We start from the raw sequence: 17,500 nt of genomic DNA, 5'->3' as shown, positions 1-17,500 counted from the left end.
CTAAAAGGGGAGGGAGCGGGGTAGGGCTGGAAATCCTCCCCTCTTGTTTTTTTTTTTCCCAAAAGAAGAAACAGAGAAGAGGGCCAGGTGAGGATCTTCCCTCAAAGGCCCAGCCCTCTGTTCTTAACGCTACCTCGCTATCGCGGGAAATGGCGAATAGTATAATATATATATATATATATATATATATATATATATATATATATATATATATATATATATATATATATATATATATATATGTGTGTGTGTGTGTGTGTGTGTGTGTGTAGGGGGGAGCGAGGAAGCAGCGGAGTCTGTGTTAAGATAAGGAAACTACCACCGGGCTCTTAGCGAAGGAAACTGTCAGCGAACGGAAAATGTGTGGAGAGAGAGAGAGAGAGAGAGAGAGAGAGAGAGAGAGAGAGAGAGAGAGAGAGAGAGAGAGAGAGAGAGAGAGAGAGAGAGAGAGAGAGAGAGGTGACGACGTAATGACGGTGGACGGAGAGGCAGCAAGAAATATGGATAACATGGATGACTTTTGATTCCGCTCTGGGTAAGTGTGTGGCAGAAGAGGAGCCACACGGGAACGTTCCTCCAGACGTAGATGGAAGAGCTTCCTGTACATGTGAAATATATATATATATATTTTTTTTTTTTTGCTTTGTCGCTGTCTCCCGCGTTTGCGAGGTAGCGCAAGGAAACAGACGAAAGAAATGGCCCAACCCACCCCCATACACATGTATATACATACGTCCACACACGCAAATATACATACCTACACAGCTTTCCATGGTTTACCCCAGACGCTTCACATGCCTTGATTCAATCCACTGACAGCACGTCAACCCCGGTATACCACATCGCTCCAATTCACTCTATTCCTTGCAGTCCTTTCACCCTCCTGCATGCTCAGGCCCCGATCACACAAAATCTTTTTCACTCCATCTTTCCACTTCCAATTTGGTCTCCCTCTTCTCGTTCCCTCCACCTCCGACACATATATTCTCTTGGTCAATCTTTCCTCACTCATTCTCTCCATGTGCCCGAACCATTTTAAAACACCCTCTTCTGCTCTCTCAACCACGCTCTTTTTATTTCCACACATCTCTCTTACCCTTACGTTACTTACTCGATCAAACCACCTCACACCACACATTGTCCTCAAACATCTCATTTCCAGCACATCCATCCTCCTGCGCACAACTCTATCCATAGCCCACGCCTCGCAACCATACAACATTGTTGGCACCACTATTCCTTCAAACATACCCATTTTTGCTTTCCGAGATAATGTTCTCGACTTCCACACATTCTTCAAGGCTCCCAGAATTTTCGCCCCCTCCCCCACCCTATGATCCACTTCCGCTTCCATGGTTCCATCCGCTGCCAGATCCACTCCCAGATATCTAAAACACTTCACTTCCTCCAGTTTTTCTCCATTCAAACTCACCTCCCAATTGACTTGACCCTCAACCCTACTGTACCTAATAACCTTGCTCTTATTCACATTTACTCTTAACTTTCTTCTTTCACACACTTTACCGAACTCAGTCACCAGCTTCTGCAGTTTCTCACATGAATCAGCCACCAGCGCTGTATCATCAGCGAACAACTGACTCACTTCCCAAGCTCTCTCATCCCCAACAGACTTCATACTTGCCCCTCTTTCCAAAACTCTTGCATTCACCTCCCTAACAACCCCATCCATAAACAAATTAAACAACCATGGAGACATCACACACCCCTGCCGCAAACCTACATTCACTGAGAACCAATCACTTTCCTCTCTTCCTACACGTACACATGCCTTACATCCTCGATAAAAACTTTTCACTGCTTCTAACAACTTGCCTCCCACACCATATATTCTTAATACCTTCCACAGAGCATCTCTATCAACTCTATCATATGCCTTCTCCAGATCCATAAATGCTACATACACATCCATTTGCTTTTCTAAGTATTTCTCACATACATTCTTCAAAGCAAACACCTGATCCACACATCCTCTACCACTTCTGAAACCACACTGCTCTTCCCCAATCTGATGTTCTGTACATGCTTTCACCCTCTCAATCAATACCCTCCCATATAATTTACCAGGAATACTCAACAAACTTATACCTCTGTAATTTGAGCACTCACTTTTATCCCCTTTGCCTTTGTACAATGGCACTATGCACGCATTCCGCCAATCCTCAGGCACCTCACCATGAGTCATACATACATTAAATAACCTTACCAACCAGTCAACAATACAGTCACCCCCTTTTTTAATAAATTCCACTGCAATACCATCCAAACCTGCTGCCTTGCCGGCTTTCATCTTCCGCAAAGCTTTTACTACCTCTTCTCTGTTTACCAACTCATTGGGGGATATATATATATATATATATATATATATATATATATATATATATATATATATATATATATATATATATATATATATATATATTGGAAAGGATCAGAATTTTGCGCGTGATCAAGATATTCCTATGAGTCCTATGTGTCTCCCCTGATGATGTGATTATCACACGAAAGTGCACTTGGGAACTTATCGTGTTTCATTTTCCCCGTGGACTTATAGGAATATATATATATATATATATATATATATATATATATATATATATATATATATATATATATATATTTTTTTTTTTTTTTTTTTTTTTTTTTATACTTTGTCGCTGTCTCCCGCGTTTGCGAGGTAGCGCAAGGAAACAGACGAAAGAAATGGCCCAACCCCCCCCCATACACATGTACATACACACGTCCACACACGCAAATATACATACCTACACAGCTTTCCATGGTTTACCCCAGACGCTTCACATGCCTTGATTCAATCCACTGACAGCACGTCAACCCCTGTATACCACATCGCTCCAATTCACTCTATTCCTTGCCCTCCTTTCACCCTCCTGCATGTTCAGGCCCCGATCACACAAAATCCTTTTCACTCCATCTTTCCACCTCCAATTTGGTCTCCCTCTTCTCCTCGTTCCCTCCACCTCCGACACATATATCCTCTTGGTCAATCTTTCCTCACTCATTCTCTCCATGTGCCCAAACCACTTCAAAACACCCTCTTCTGCTCTCTCAACCACGCTCTTTTTATTTCCACACATCTCTCTTACCCTTACGTTACTTATATATATATATATATATATATATATATATATATATATATATATATATATATATATATATATATATATATATATAGGTTAATGTCTCTGAAATGATATAGTGAAGGAGCGTGGCGATTTTCCAAACATGGATATTAACGACAATTTTCCCTCTTGCATCCATTACTTTGAAGAATGTCCGTTTAAGCTGATGTTCTTCATCACGTTCATCTGTTGCTTTACACAAGAAACACACTATGAACCACAAGAAACCTAACCTAACCTAACCTAACCTAACCTTGCATGACGAAACCTAACCTAGCCTGACGTAACCTAACCTAACCTTGCATGAGGTAACCTAGCATGACGTAACGTAACATAACCTAGCCTAGCATGACGTAACCTAACGTAACCTAACCTTGCATGACGTAACCTAACCTAACCTAACCACGCCTAGCATGACTTAACCTATCCTAACCAAGCTTGACGTAACCTAACCTAACCAAGCCTAGCCTGACGTAACCTAGCATATTCTCTTAAACGAATGTTGGTAAAGGAGAACCAATTCAATTACCAAGTTTCTTATCCTTCCATCTATGTATAATTTCCCCCATTCCTCGTCTGTACTTCCTTGAAAAAACAAAAAAAAAGATGTCTGACCCCATCCCCTCTCTCCACACGACCCCCCCCCCCCTCCACCCGGACAGCCCTCATTAATACCCATAACTTTCCTTTATGTGACGCATTCGCTAGTCAGCCCTACACAACCCCTCGTTCGTCCTACGTCGTATAAAACCCGTATAACGTAATAAGAGACGGTCATCCACGGGGGAGAGAAATGACGTACGACGGGCACTTCTCCGTCATCCAGGCCGGCTTTACGTCATCGTAAACAAAACAGACGTCAATTCCCGTTCTCCCCTCCTTTTCCCCCGTTTTCTATGAAGTAATATTCCCATTACAGCGGAAACTGAAATAATTTTCCACCACCTCCACCTTCCTCCTCTCTCTCTTCCTCCTCCTCCTTCAGGTCTCCTACTGGAGGGGATGCTATTACAAGGGGCACCTCGGGAGGCAGACAGCCAGCCTCCCTCCCTCACCTCACCTCCTCACCCTCCTCCCCTACACCACAACCCCGATGATATGGACTGGGGTTTTACGAGGTGGTTAGACTCACCCCACTCCCACCTGAGACCCTGCTCACAGTGCAGGTTTTAGCCCACCTAAAATCCCACTGGAAAAGAAGAAGAAGAAAAAAAAATGCGTTAAACCACCTCAGGAAGTTCCGCCATGTTTTTCGATGTAAATATGAAGTTATTTTCGTATTTTTTTCTTTTTCGTATTTCAAGAAAAGAGGATTTTTTTTTGTGTGTGTACATTTTGTAATGATGGCGTAAGTTAGCCTAGAATATCGAGGAAGTATTTAGGAAATGACAGGAATACACATGAACTAAAACTTGTGCATATATTGAGCCAAGAAGAAGTTGAGAGCTTGGACAAATAGAAATAAATGAATAAATGATAATCTCTTTATATCGGTGCAAATATCAACACTTAATCAACGTATATTATTATCATTATTATTATTGTTATTATCATTATTACTATTAGTATTATTTTTATTATTATCAATATCATTATTATCATTATTATAATCATTATCATTAATCATTATCATTTATCTTTATTATCATCATTAATTATAATTATTATTATTGAGAGAGTAAGCTTTCTCTAGTGTAATTTTTCGTTACAGATCATGAGATTATTAGTACACATATATATATAAATTAACAATACTAATGCGTATACTTCTTGACTCGTAATGTATATTAATCCATATAATCTACACAATCAAACGTGAGTGTAAACATGATATGAATTTATTGTTCTCATTGATCTATCTTAATTTACTTTCCAATTATAGAGGTTATATTTTGTCTGACTTATATAGAAAACAACAACAACAACAACAACAACAACAACAACAGGACAGATCACTAAGGTAAGGTTGTTCACAGTTCGTGTGAAGTGTGGACTGGTGCTCAGGGTTGTAACAACTGGTAAATTAATCCTTCCTAAGACTGTGGATAAATCCCCACCACAGATGGTGATCAATCCTCCTCAGTTATATTACAATCCTTCCCACAGTTGTAGCTAAATCCTTCCCACAGCTGTAAATAGATAATTCCCAAGGTTTTAGGTAGATCCTTCCCACAGTTGTAGGTAAATCTTACCCATAGTTGTAAGTAGATAATTCCCACGGTTGTAGGTAAATCCCTCCCACAGTTGTAGCTAAATCCTACCCATAGTTGTAAATAAATAATACCCACGGTTGTAGGTAAATCCTTCCCACAGTTGTGGCTAACTCCCTCCCACAGCTGTAAATAGATAATTCCCTAGGTTTTAGGTAAATCCTTCCCTCAGTTGTAGGTAAATCCTACCCACAGCTGTAAATAGAGAATTCCCAAGGTTGTAGGTAAATCCCTCCCACAGTTGTAGGTAAATCCTTCCAACAGTTGTACGTAACTGCTTCCCACAGTAGTATATAAATCCTTCTGACGTCTGTAGGTAAATCCTTCACAAAGTTATAAATCCTTTCTTCCCAGAGTTGTAAATGAATTCTCCATACAGCTGTAAACAAAACCTTCCTACGGTTGTAAATATACCTTTCCCTCAGTTGTAAATAGATCCTCCCCACGGTTGTTAAGATAAATCCTCACTACAGTTGTATTTCATTTCTCTTTACAATCACAACTTCCATCTCCTAACCTAACCTAACCTAACCTAACCTAACCTAACCTAACCTAAACTAACCTAAACTAACCTAACCTAACCTAACCTAACCTAAACTAACCTAACCTAACCTAACCTAAACTAACCTAACCTAACCTAAACTAACCTAAACTAACCTAACCTAACCTAACCTAACCTAACCTAACCTAAACTAACCTAACCTAACCTAACCTAACCTAAACTAACCTAACCTAACCTAACCTAACCTAACCTAAACTAACCTAACCTAACTTATCCTAACCTAACCTAACCTAACTTAACAACCTAACCTAACCTAACCTAACCATCCCACATCTACCATAATAAAAGAGTCAAAATAGATGATTCTGATATGGTCAGGTGTTCATCAAGTCAAGTGTTCACACTGCCAAGTGTTCATAATGTCAGGTGTTCATACTGTCGAGTGTTCACACTGTCAGGTGTTCATAATGCCAGGTGTTCATAATGCCAGGTGTTCACAATGTCAAGTGTTCATACTATCAGGTGTTCATCTCTTTGACTGTCTCCCCCCCACCTCCCCTTCCTCTACCTACCACATCTACCACCGTCACCACCACAACATCTACCACCCCCCCACCCCCACCCGAACATCCACCTAACCCCCCCCCCCCCCCACCCGGGGTCGGCCAGGAGAACAGTTGTTCATGGGGAATACTGAACAGTAATTTGGTCGGCTTGTGGCACCAACCAACCCGACCTGGTTGACTTGTTGCTCTACCCGACCTGGTTGATGTGCCGGCTGGTCGAAGTGGGTGGATGAAGTGGGTGGATCTACGGGGTGGATCAGAGCGTGGGGGTCTAGGGGGTGGATCAACTGCTGGATCAGAGTGTGGATCTAGGGGTGGATCAGAGTGTGGATCTAGGGGTGGATCAGAGTGTGGATCTAGGGGTGGATCAGAGTGTGGATCCAGGGGTAAATCAACGGGTAGATCAGAGTGTGGATCTAGGGGTGGATCAGAGTGTGGATGCAGGGGTGAATCAACAAGTGGATCTAGGGGTGGATCTAGGGGTGGATCTTGGGGTGGGTCAAAGTGTGGAACAGTGTAGATAATAGGGTTAGGTCAGCGTAGATTATGAAAGTGGATCAGTGTGGATAACGGGGAGGTGAAGAGGGGATATATATATATATATATATATATATATATATATATATATATATATATATATATATATATATATATATATATATATATATATATATATATATGTGTGTGTGTGTGTGTGTGTGTGTGTGGATCAAGCAATGAAGTAGTGTGGATAAGAGGTTTGGATCTGTGTGGATAGAAGAGACTGGATCACTACATAAATGAAGTGGATAAGGTATTGGATTACTGCGGATCGAGAAGGGTGGTTTGAGAAATGGATCAAAGTGGATACAATGGATGGATCAATGCGGATAAAGAGGGTGCAAAGAGCGGTGGATTAAAGTAGATTAACCCAGCGTGCTAGTGTGGATGAGGACCTATCTATCTATCTATCTACTTATCCATCTATGTATCTACCTATCTATCTCTATCTATCCATCTATCTATCTACCTAACAATCTATCTAATCTATTTATCGATCTATATCTATATCTATCTATCTATCCATCTATCTATCCATCTATCTATCTATCTACCTATATATATACATACACACACACAGCTTCCCGTAGTTTTATTATGCAGACCAAACCACACGAGAATTGACCGTTATGGCACATCCTTCCTTCATCCCTTCCTTGAGCAGCGACGCCGCACAATCCCCTTCCATCTTTTCTTTCCTTCCTTCCCCCTCCCAACCTTCGCCAACTTTAAGACTGGACAAACACATGAGGAGCGCTAATTAATGTCTGCCATGTTCTTTTGCCGTCATCTTCTTCATTTTTGTCTCTCTCAAAGACGGCCATGATTAAGGCTTCCTCTTGAGTCTGCCAAGGTGGCTATTTTATATATATATATATATATATATATATATATATATATATATATATATATATATATATATATATATATATATATATATATATTCCTATGAGTCCACGGGGAAAACGAAACACGACAAGTTCCCAAGTGCACTTTCGTGTAATAATCACATCATCAGGGGAGACACAGGAGAGAAATATAAGTCAGTTCAAATATATACATATATATATATATATATATATATATATATATATATATATATATATATATATATATATATATATTTTTTTTTTTTTTTTTTTTTTTATACTTTGTCGCTGTCTCCCGCGTTTGCGAGGTAGCGCAAGGAAACAGACGAAAGAAATGGCCCCCCCCCCCCCCCCATACACATGTATATACACACGTCCACACACGCAAATATACATACCTACACAGCTTTCCATGGTTTACCCCAGACGCTTCACATGCCCTGCTTCAATCCACTGACAGCACGTCAACCCCGGTATACCACATCGCTCCAATTCACTCTATTCCTTGCCCTCCTTTCACCCTCCTGCATGTTCAGGCCCCGATCACACAAAATCTTTTTCACTCCATCTTTCCACCTCCAATTTGGTCTCCCTCTTCTCCTTGTTCCCTCCACCCCCGACACATATATCCTCTTGGTCAATCTTTCCTCACTCATCCTCTCCATGTGCCCAAACCACTTCAAAACACCCTCTTCTGCTCTCTCAACCACGCTCTTTTTATTTCCACACATCTCTCTTACCCTTACGTTACTCACTCGATCAAACCACCTCACACCACACATTGTCCTCAAACATCTCATTTCCAGCACATCCATCCTCCTGCGCACCACTCTATCCATAGCCCACGCCTCGCAACCATACAACATTGTTGGAACCACTATTCCTTCAAACATACCCATTTTTGCTTTCCGAGATAATGTTCTCGACTTCCACACATTCTTCAAGGCTCCCAGGATTTTCGCCCCCTCCCCCACCCTATGATCCACTTCCGCTTCCATGGTTCCATCCGCTGCCAGATCCACTCCCAGATATCTAAAACACTTCACTTCCTCCAGTTTTTCTCCATTCAAACTCACCTCCCAATTGACTTGACCCTCAACCCTACTGTACCTAATAACCTTGCTCTTATTCACATTTACTCTTAACTTTCTTCTTCCACACACTTTTCCAAACTCAGTCACCAGCTTCTGCAGTTTCTCACATGAATCAGCCACCAGCGCTGTATCATCAGCGAACAACAACTGACTCACTTCCCAAGCTCTCTCATCCCCAACAGACTTCATACTTGCCCCTCTTTCCAAAACTCTTGCATTCACCTCCCTAACAACCCCATCCATAAACAAATTAAACAACCATGGAGACATCACACACCCCTGCCGCAAACCTACATTCACTGAGAACCAATCACTTTCCTCTCTTCCTACGCGTACACATGCCTTACATCCTCGATAAAAACTTTATATATATATATATATATATATATATATATATATATATATATATATATATATATATATATATATATATTTTTTTTTTTTTTTTTTTTTTTTTTTTTTTTTTTTTTTACTTTGTCGCTGTCTCCCGCGTTTGCGAGGTAGCGCAAGGAAACAGACGAAAGAAATGGCCCAACCCCCCCCATACACATGTACATACACACGTCCACACACGCAAATATACATACCTACACAGCTTTCCATGGTTTACCCCAGACGCTTCACATGCCTTGATTCAATCCACTGACAGCACGTCAACCCCTGTATACCACATCGCTCCAATTCACTCTATTCCTTGCCCTCCTTTCACCCTCCTGCATGTTCAGGCCCCGATCACACAAAATCCTTTTCACTCCATCTTTCCACCTCCAATTTGGTCTCCCTCTTCTCCTCGTTCCCTCCACCTCCGACACATATATCCTCTTGGTCAATCTTTCCTCACTCATTCTCTCCATGTGCCCAAACCACTTCAAAACACCCTCTTCTGCTCTCTCAACCACGCTCTTTTTATTTCCACACATCTCTCTTACCCTTACGTTACTTACTCGATCAAACCACCTCACACCACACATTGTCCTCAAACATCTCATTTCCAGCACATCCATCCTCCTACGCACAACTCTATCCATAGCCCACGCCTCGCAACCATACAACATTGTTGGAACTACTATTCCTTCAAACATACCCATTTTTGCTTTCCGGGATAATGTTCTCGACTTCCACACATTTTTCAAGGCTCCCAAAATTTTCGCCCCCTCCCCCACCCTATGATCCACTTCCGCTTCCATGGTTCCATCCGCTGACAGATCCACTCCCAGATATCTAAAACACTTCACTTCCTCCAGCCTCTCACCATTCAAACTCACCTCCCAATTGACTTGACCCTCAACCCTACTGTACCTAATAACCTTGCTCTTATTGACATTTACTCTTAACTTTCTTCTTCCACACACTTTACCAAACTCCGTCACCAGCTTCTGCAGTTTCTCACATGAATCCGCCACCAGCGCTGTATCATCAGCGAACAACAACTGACTCACTTCCCAAGCTCTCTCATCCCCAACAGACTTCATACTTGCCCCTCTTTCCAAAACTCTTGCATTTACCTCCCTAACAACCCCATCCATAAACAAATTAAACAACCATGGAGACATCACACACCCCTGCCGCAAACCTGCATTCACTGAGAACCAATCACTTTCCTCTCTTCCTACACGTACACATGCCTTACATCCTCGATAAAAACTTTTCACTGCTTCTAACAACTTTCCTCCCACACCATATATTCTTAATACCTTCCACAGAGCATCTCTATCAACTCTATCATATGCCTTCTCCAGATCCATAAATGCTACATACAAATCCATTTGCTTTTCTAAGTATTTCTCACATACATTCTTCAAAGCAAACACCTGATCCACACATCCTCTACCACTTCTGAAACCACACTGCTCTTCCCCAATCTGATGCTCTGTACATGCCTTCACCCTCTCAATCAATACCCTCCCATATAATTTACCAGGAATACTCAACAAACTTATACCTCTGTAATTTGAGCACTCACTCTTATCCCCTTTGCCTTTGTACAATGGCACTATGCAAGCATTCCGCCAATCCTCAGGCACCTCACCATGAGTCATACATACATTAAATAACCTTACCAACCAGTCAACAATACAGTCACCCCCTTTTTTAATAAATTCCACTGCAATACCATCCAAACCTGCTGCCTTGCCGGCTTTCATCTTCCGCAAAGCTTTTACTACCTCTTCTCTGTTTACCAAATCATTTTCCCTAACCCTCTCACTTTGCACACCACCTCGACCCAAACACCCTATATCTGCCACTCTGTCATCAGACACATTCAACAAACCTTCAAAATACTCATTCCATCTCCTTCTCACATCACCACTACTTGTTATCACCTCCCCATTTACGCCCTTCACTGAAGTTCCCATTTGCTCCCTTGTCTTACGCACCCTATTTACCTCCTTCCAGAACATCTTTTTATTCTCCCTAAAATTTACTGATAGTCTCTCACCCCAACTCTCATTTGCCCTTTTTTTCACCTCTTGCACCTTTCTCTTGACCTCCTGTCTCTTTCTTTTATACTTCTCCCACTCAATTGCATTTTTTTCCCTGCAAAAATCGTCCAAATGCCTCTCTCTTCTCTTTCACTAATACTCTTACTTCTTCATCCCACCACTCACTACCCTTTCTAAACAGCCCACCTCCCACTCTTCTCATGCCACAAGCATCTTTTGCGCAATCCATCACTGATTCCCTAAATACATCCCATTCCTCCCCCACTCCCCTTACTTCCATTGTTCTCACCTTTTTCCACTCTGTACACAGTCTCTCCTGATACTTCTTCACACAGGTCTCCTTCCCAAGCTCACTTACTCTCACCACCTTCTTCACCCCAACATTCACTCTTCTTTTCTGAAAACCCATACTAATCTTCACCTTAGCCTCCACAAGATAATGATCAGACATCCCTCCAGTTGCACCTCTCAGCACATTGACATCCAGAAGTCTCTCTTTCGCACGCCTGTCCATTAACACGTAATCCAATAACGCTCTCTGGCCATCTCTCCTACTTACATAAGTATACTTATGTATATCTCGCTTTTTAAACCAGGTATTCCCGATCATCAGTCCTTTTTCAGCACATAAATCTACAAGCTCTTCACCATTTCCATTTACAACACTGAACACCCCATGCATACCAATTATTCCCTCAACTGCCACATTACTCACCTTTGCATTCATATCACCCATCACTATAACCCGGTCTCGTGCATCAAAACCGCTAACACACTCATTTAGCTGTTCCCAAAACACTTGCCTCTCATGATCTTTCTTCTCATGCCCAGGTGCATATGCACCAATAATCACCCACCTCTCTCCATCAACTTTCAGTTTTACCCATATTAATCGAGAATTTACTTTCTTACATTCTATGACATACTCCCACAACTCCTGTTTCAGGAGTATTGCTACTCCTTCCCTTGCTCTTGTCCTCTCACTAACCCCTGACTTCACTCCCCAGACATTTCCAAACCACTCTTCCCCTTTACCCTTGAGCTTCGTTTCACTCAGAGCCAAAACATCCAGGTTCCTTTCCTCAAACATACTACCTATCTCTCCTTTTTTCACATCTTGGTTACATCCACACACATTTAGGCACCCCACTCTGAGCCTTCGAGGAGGATGAGCACTCCCCGCGTGACTCCTTCTTCTGTTTCCCATTTTAGAAAGTTAATACAAGGAGGGGAGGATTTCCGGCCCCCCGCTCCCGTCCCCTCTAGTCGCTTTCTACGACACGCGAGGAATACGTGGGAAGTATTCTTTCACCCCTATCCCCAGGGATAATATACATATATAAACACACACGCACACACACACACACACACACACACACATACATATATATACATATGAAAAATGTAAGAAACAATTTAGAAAACAAACTTTTAGCTTGAAATGAATGAATGAATGAATGAATGAATATATATATATATATATATATATATATATATATATATATATATATATATATATATATATATATATATATATATATATATATTTTTTTTTTTTATACTTTGTCGCTGTCTCCCGCGTTTGCGAGGTAGTGTTTATATATATATATATATATATATATATATATATATATATATATATATATATATATATATATATATATATATTCTTTGACACGGTTTTAATCATTCGTGATGATGATGATGAACAATGGGGGGGGGGAGGGGGTTACCTCCAGAACACGGTATTCGTGAAGAACAAGAGATGCCATCAAGAACAACGGAGACTCACCATGAACAACGGTAAATTCATGACGAACAACAGCATATTCATCGTGAATAACAATGAAGTGAACACGAACAACAGTACAGTGATCATGAACAGCAGTATGTCCATCATGAACAACGGTATATATTCATCATGAACAACGGTAAATTCATCATGAACAACGGTAAATTCATCACTAACAACAGTATATCCATCATGAACAACGGTAATTTCACATGAACAACAGTATATCCATCATGAACAACGGTAATTTCACATGAGCAACAGTATATCCATCATGAACAGCGGTAAATTAATCGTGAACAACAGTATATCCATCATAAACAACGGTAAATTCATCACTAACAACAGTATATCCATCATGAACAACGGTAAATTCAACATGAACAACAGTACATTCATCATGAACAACGGGAAATTCATCACTAACAACAGTATATCCATCGTGAACAATGGTAAATTCAACATGAACAAGTATATTCATCATGAACAACGGTAAATTCATCGTGGACAACAGTACATTCATCATGAATAACGGTAAATTCATCATGGACAACAGTATATCCATCATGAACAACGGTATATTCATTACTAACAACAGTAGACACAGGAGAACAGTAATATCCGTTGCCTCAACGAACCGTGAACAACCTGAGCAGACGACCTCATATATGAGGGGCCCAAGGCCTCACATGAGGGGCCCAAGGCCTCACATGAGGGGCCCAAGGCCTGACATGAGGGGCCCAAGGCCTCACACAAGGGTCCTAAGGCCTCACATGAGGAGGGGGGCCAAGACCTCACATATGAGGGGCCCAAGGCCTCACACAAGGGTCCTAAGGCCTCACATGAGGGGGGCCCCAAGACCTCACATATGAGGGACCCCCAAGGTGGCGGGAAGAATGTTCTAGACGTCCACCACTGGGGTTCGAACCGTCTCAATAAGGTCGAGAGGGTCCCACGACAGGATAGACGGGGGGGGGGGGGGGGGGGGGGGGTCGGGTCAGACGGCCCTGTGGCTGAATCAGGTCGACAGATGCAAATCTATCAGGGGGGGAGGGGAGCGCGAGAGTTGCAGAACCCAAATCACCATCTTTAGTGAGCGGATGAATACATTATTTATCAAGTGGTGATCCATCTTTATCAGAATGTGGAGATGGGGAGGAGGGGAAAGACAGACATGTGAGAATTCCTTAGCCATTTCCTAGAACATATATTTGTGCATACGATACTTCGTCAGTGTCTACTTATTAAGGTGTGGTTCCATAATTACCTGCTTACACAGCTTGGGTCATCATTAGCAGGGTTATTAACTGAGGGACCTACTCATTTTAGGACCTACCTGATGGAGGGATGGCTAGACAGCACCCATCTGACGAACAAATGGTCAGTACCCACCTGACGAAGGGCTGGCTGGTCAGTACCCACCTGACGAAGGGCTGGCTGGCTAGTACCCACCTGACGAAGGGCTGGCTAGCCAGTAGCCACCTGACGAAGGGCTGGCTGGTCAGTACCCACCTGACGAAGGGCTGGCTGGCTAGTACCCACCTGACGAAGGGCTGGCTAGCCAGTAGCCACCTGACGAAGGGCTGGCTGGTCAGAACCCACCTGACGAAGGGCTGGCTAGTCAGTACCCACCTGACGAAGGGCTGGCTGGCTAGTACCCACCTGACGAAGGGCTGGCTAGCCAGTAGCCACCTGACGAAGGGCTGGCTGGTCAGTACCCACCTGACGAAGGGCTGGCTGGTCAGTACCAACCTGACGAAGGGCTGGCTGGCTAGTACCCACCTGACGAAGGGCTGGCTAGCCAGTAGCCACCTGACGAAGGGCTGGCTGGTCAGTACCCACCTGACGAAGGGCTGGCTGGTCAGTACCCACCTGACGAAGTGCTGGCTGGTTAGTAGCCACCTGACGAAGGGATGGCTGACCAGCACCCACCTGACGAAGGGATGGCTGGTCAGTACCCACCTGACGAAGGGCTGGCTGGTCATTACCCACCTGACGAAGGGCTGGCTGGTCAGTACCCACCTGACGAAGTGCTGGCTGGTTAGTAGCCACCTGACGAAGGGCGGGCTGGCTAGGACCCACCTGACGAAGGGCTTGTCTGACCAGTACCCACCTGACGGAGGGCTGGATGTCCAGTACCCACCTGACGAAGGGCTTGTCTGACCAGTAACCACCTGACGGAGGGGTGGATGTCCAGTACCCGCCTGACGAAGGGTTGGTTGGCCTGTACCCACCTGAAGGAGGTCTGGCTGACCAGTACCCACCTGACGAAGGGCTGGCTTGATGGTGCTCACCTGACGAAGGGCTAGCTGGTCAGTACCTACCTGACGAAGGACTGGCTGGTAATCACCTACCCGACGAAGAGTTCTGGTGGATAACTACTATCTCAGTACCTGCTCGCAGAAGGACTAAATAACTCTGTGACTCACCTGTAAATAGAATAACTCACCCCATAACCCACCAGTAGAAGGACTAACTCACCCCCATAACCCACCTGTAGAAGGACTAACTCACCCCATAACCCACCTGTAGAAGGACTAACTCACCACGTAACCCACCTGTAGAAGGACTAACTCACCACGTAACCCACCTATAGAAGGACTAACTCACCCCATAACCCACCTGTAGAAGGACTAACTCACCACGTAACCCACCTGTAGAAGGACTAACTCACCCCATAACCCACCTGTAGAAGGACTAACTCACCCCATAACCCACCTGTAGAAGGACTAACTCACCCCATAACCCACCTGTAGAAGGACTAACTCACCCCATAACCCACCTGTAGAAGGACTAACTCACCCCATAACCCACCTGTAGAAGGACTAACTCACCCCATAACCCACCTGTAGAAGGACTAACTCACCCCATAACCCACCTATAGAAGGACTAACTCACCCCATAACCCACCTGTAGAAGGACTAACTCACACCGTAACCCACCTGTAGAAGGACTAACTCACCCCATAACCCACCTGTAGAAGGACTAACTCACCCCATAACCCACCTGTAGAAGGACTAACTCACCCCCATAACCCACCTGTAGAAGGACTAACTCACCCCATAACCCACCTGCAGGAGGACTAACTCACCCCCATAACCCACCTGTAGAAGGACTAACTCACCACGTAACCCACCTGTAGAAGGACTAACTCACCCCATAACCCACCTGCAGAAGGACTAACTCACCCCATAACCCACCAGTAGAAGGACTAACTCACCCCATAACCCACCTGTAGAAGGACTAACTCACCCCCATAACCCACCTGCAGGAGGACTAACTCACCCCATAACCCACCTGTAGAAGGACTAACTCACCCCATAACCCACCTGCAGGAGGACTAACTCACCCCATAACCCACCTGTAGAAGGACTAACTCACCCCATAACCCACCTGTAGAAGGACTAACTCACCACGTAACCCACCTGCAGAAGGACTAACTTACCCCCATAACCCACCTGTAGAAGGACTAACTCACCCCATAACCCACCTGTAGAAGGACTAACTCACCCCATAACCCACCTGTAGAAGGACTAACTCACCACGTAACCCACCTGTAGAAGGACTAACTCACCCCATAACCCACCTGTAGAAGGACTAACTCACCACGTAACCCACCTGTAGAAGGACTAACTCACCCCATAACCCACCTATAGAAGGACTAACTCACCCCATAACCCACCTGTAGAAGGACTAACTCACCCCCATAACCCACCTGCAGAGGGACTAACTCACCACGTAACCCACCTATAGAAGGACTAACTCACCACGTAACCCACCTGCAGAAGGACTAACTCACCACGTAACCCACCTGCAGAAGGACTAACTCACCACGTAACCCACCTATAGAAGGACTAACTCACCACGTAACCCACCTGTAGAAGGACTAACTCACCCCCATAACCCACCTGTAGAAGGACTAACTCACCACGTAACCCACCTGTAGAAGGACTAACTCACCACGTAACCCACCTGTAGAAGGACTAACTCACCCCATAACCCACCTGTAGAAGGACTAACTCACCACGTAACCCACCTGTAGAAGGACTAACTCACCACGTAACCCACCAGTAGAAGGACTAACTCACCCCATAACCCACCAGTAGAAGGACTAACTCACCACGTAACCCACCTGCATTGGGTGCAATCGACTCCCACGACCCACCTGGTGCGTGGTAGTTGTCGACGGAGGCAACGATAGGTAGTCTGACCCTGATGGTGGTGTTGGCGCTGAGCTGGTGTGGGCCCAGCGTCAGCCGGCACTCGGCCACCAGGCTGCCCCCAGACGACACCACCTGCAGGAGGAAGAAGTGTGGTCGTGA

General features: G+C 43.8%; 1 long non-coding RNA gene across 1 annotated transcript in view; it reads right to left on the bottom strand.

Moving 5' to 3' along the window:
* The window catches only part of LOC139753093 (uncharacterized), an 80,710-nt gene that overhangs the window by 7,502 nt on the left and 55,708 nt on the right, over positions 1-17,500 (bottom strand). The window contains exon 3 of the long non-coding RNA XR_011713647.1: positions 17,344-17,473. This is a non-coding gene — a long non-coding RNA (uncharacterized lncRNA). The remainder of the gene's footprint in view (positions 1-17,343; positions 17,474-17,500) is intronic.

Source organism: Panulirus ornatus, chromosome 2, assembly GCF_036320965.1.
Source record: "Panulirus ornatus isolate Po-2019 chromosome 2, ASM3632096v1, whole genome shotgun sequence".
Taxonomy (NCBI): Eukaryota; Metazoa; Arthropoda; class Malacostraca; order Decapoda; family Palinuridae; genus Panulirus; species Panulirus ornatus.
Note: the sequence above shows the minus strand (reverse complement) of the source record. Positions and strands in the feature narration are given on the sequence as shown.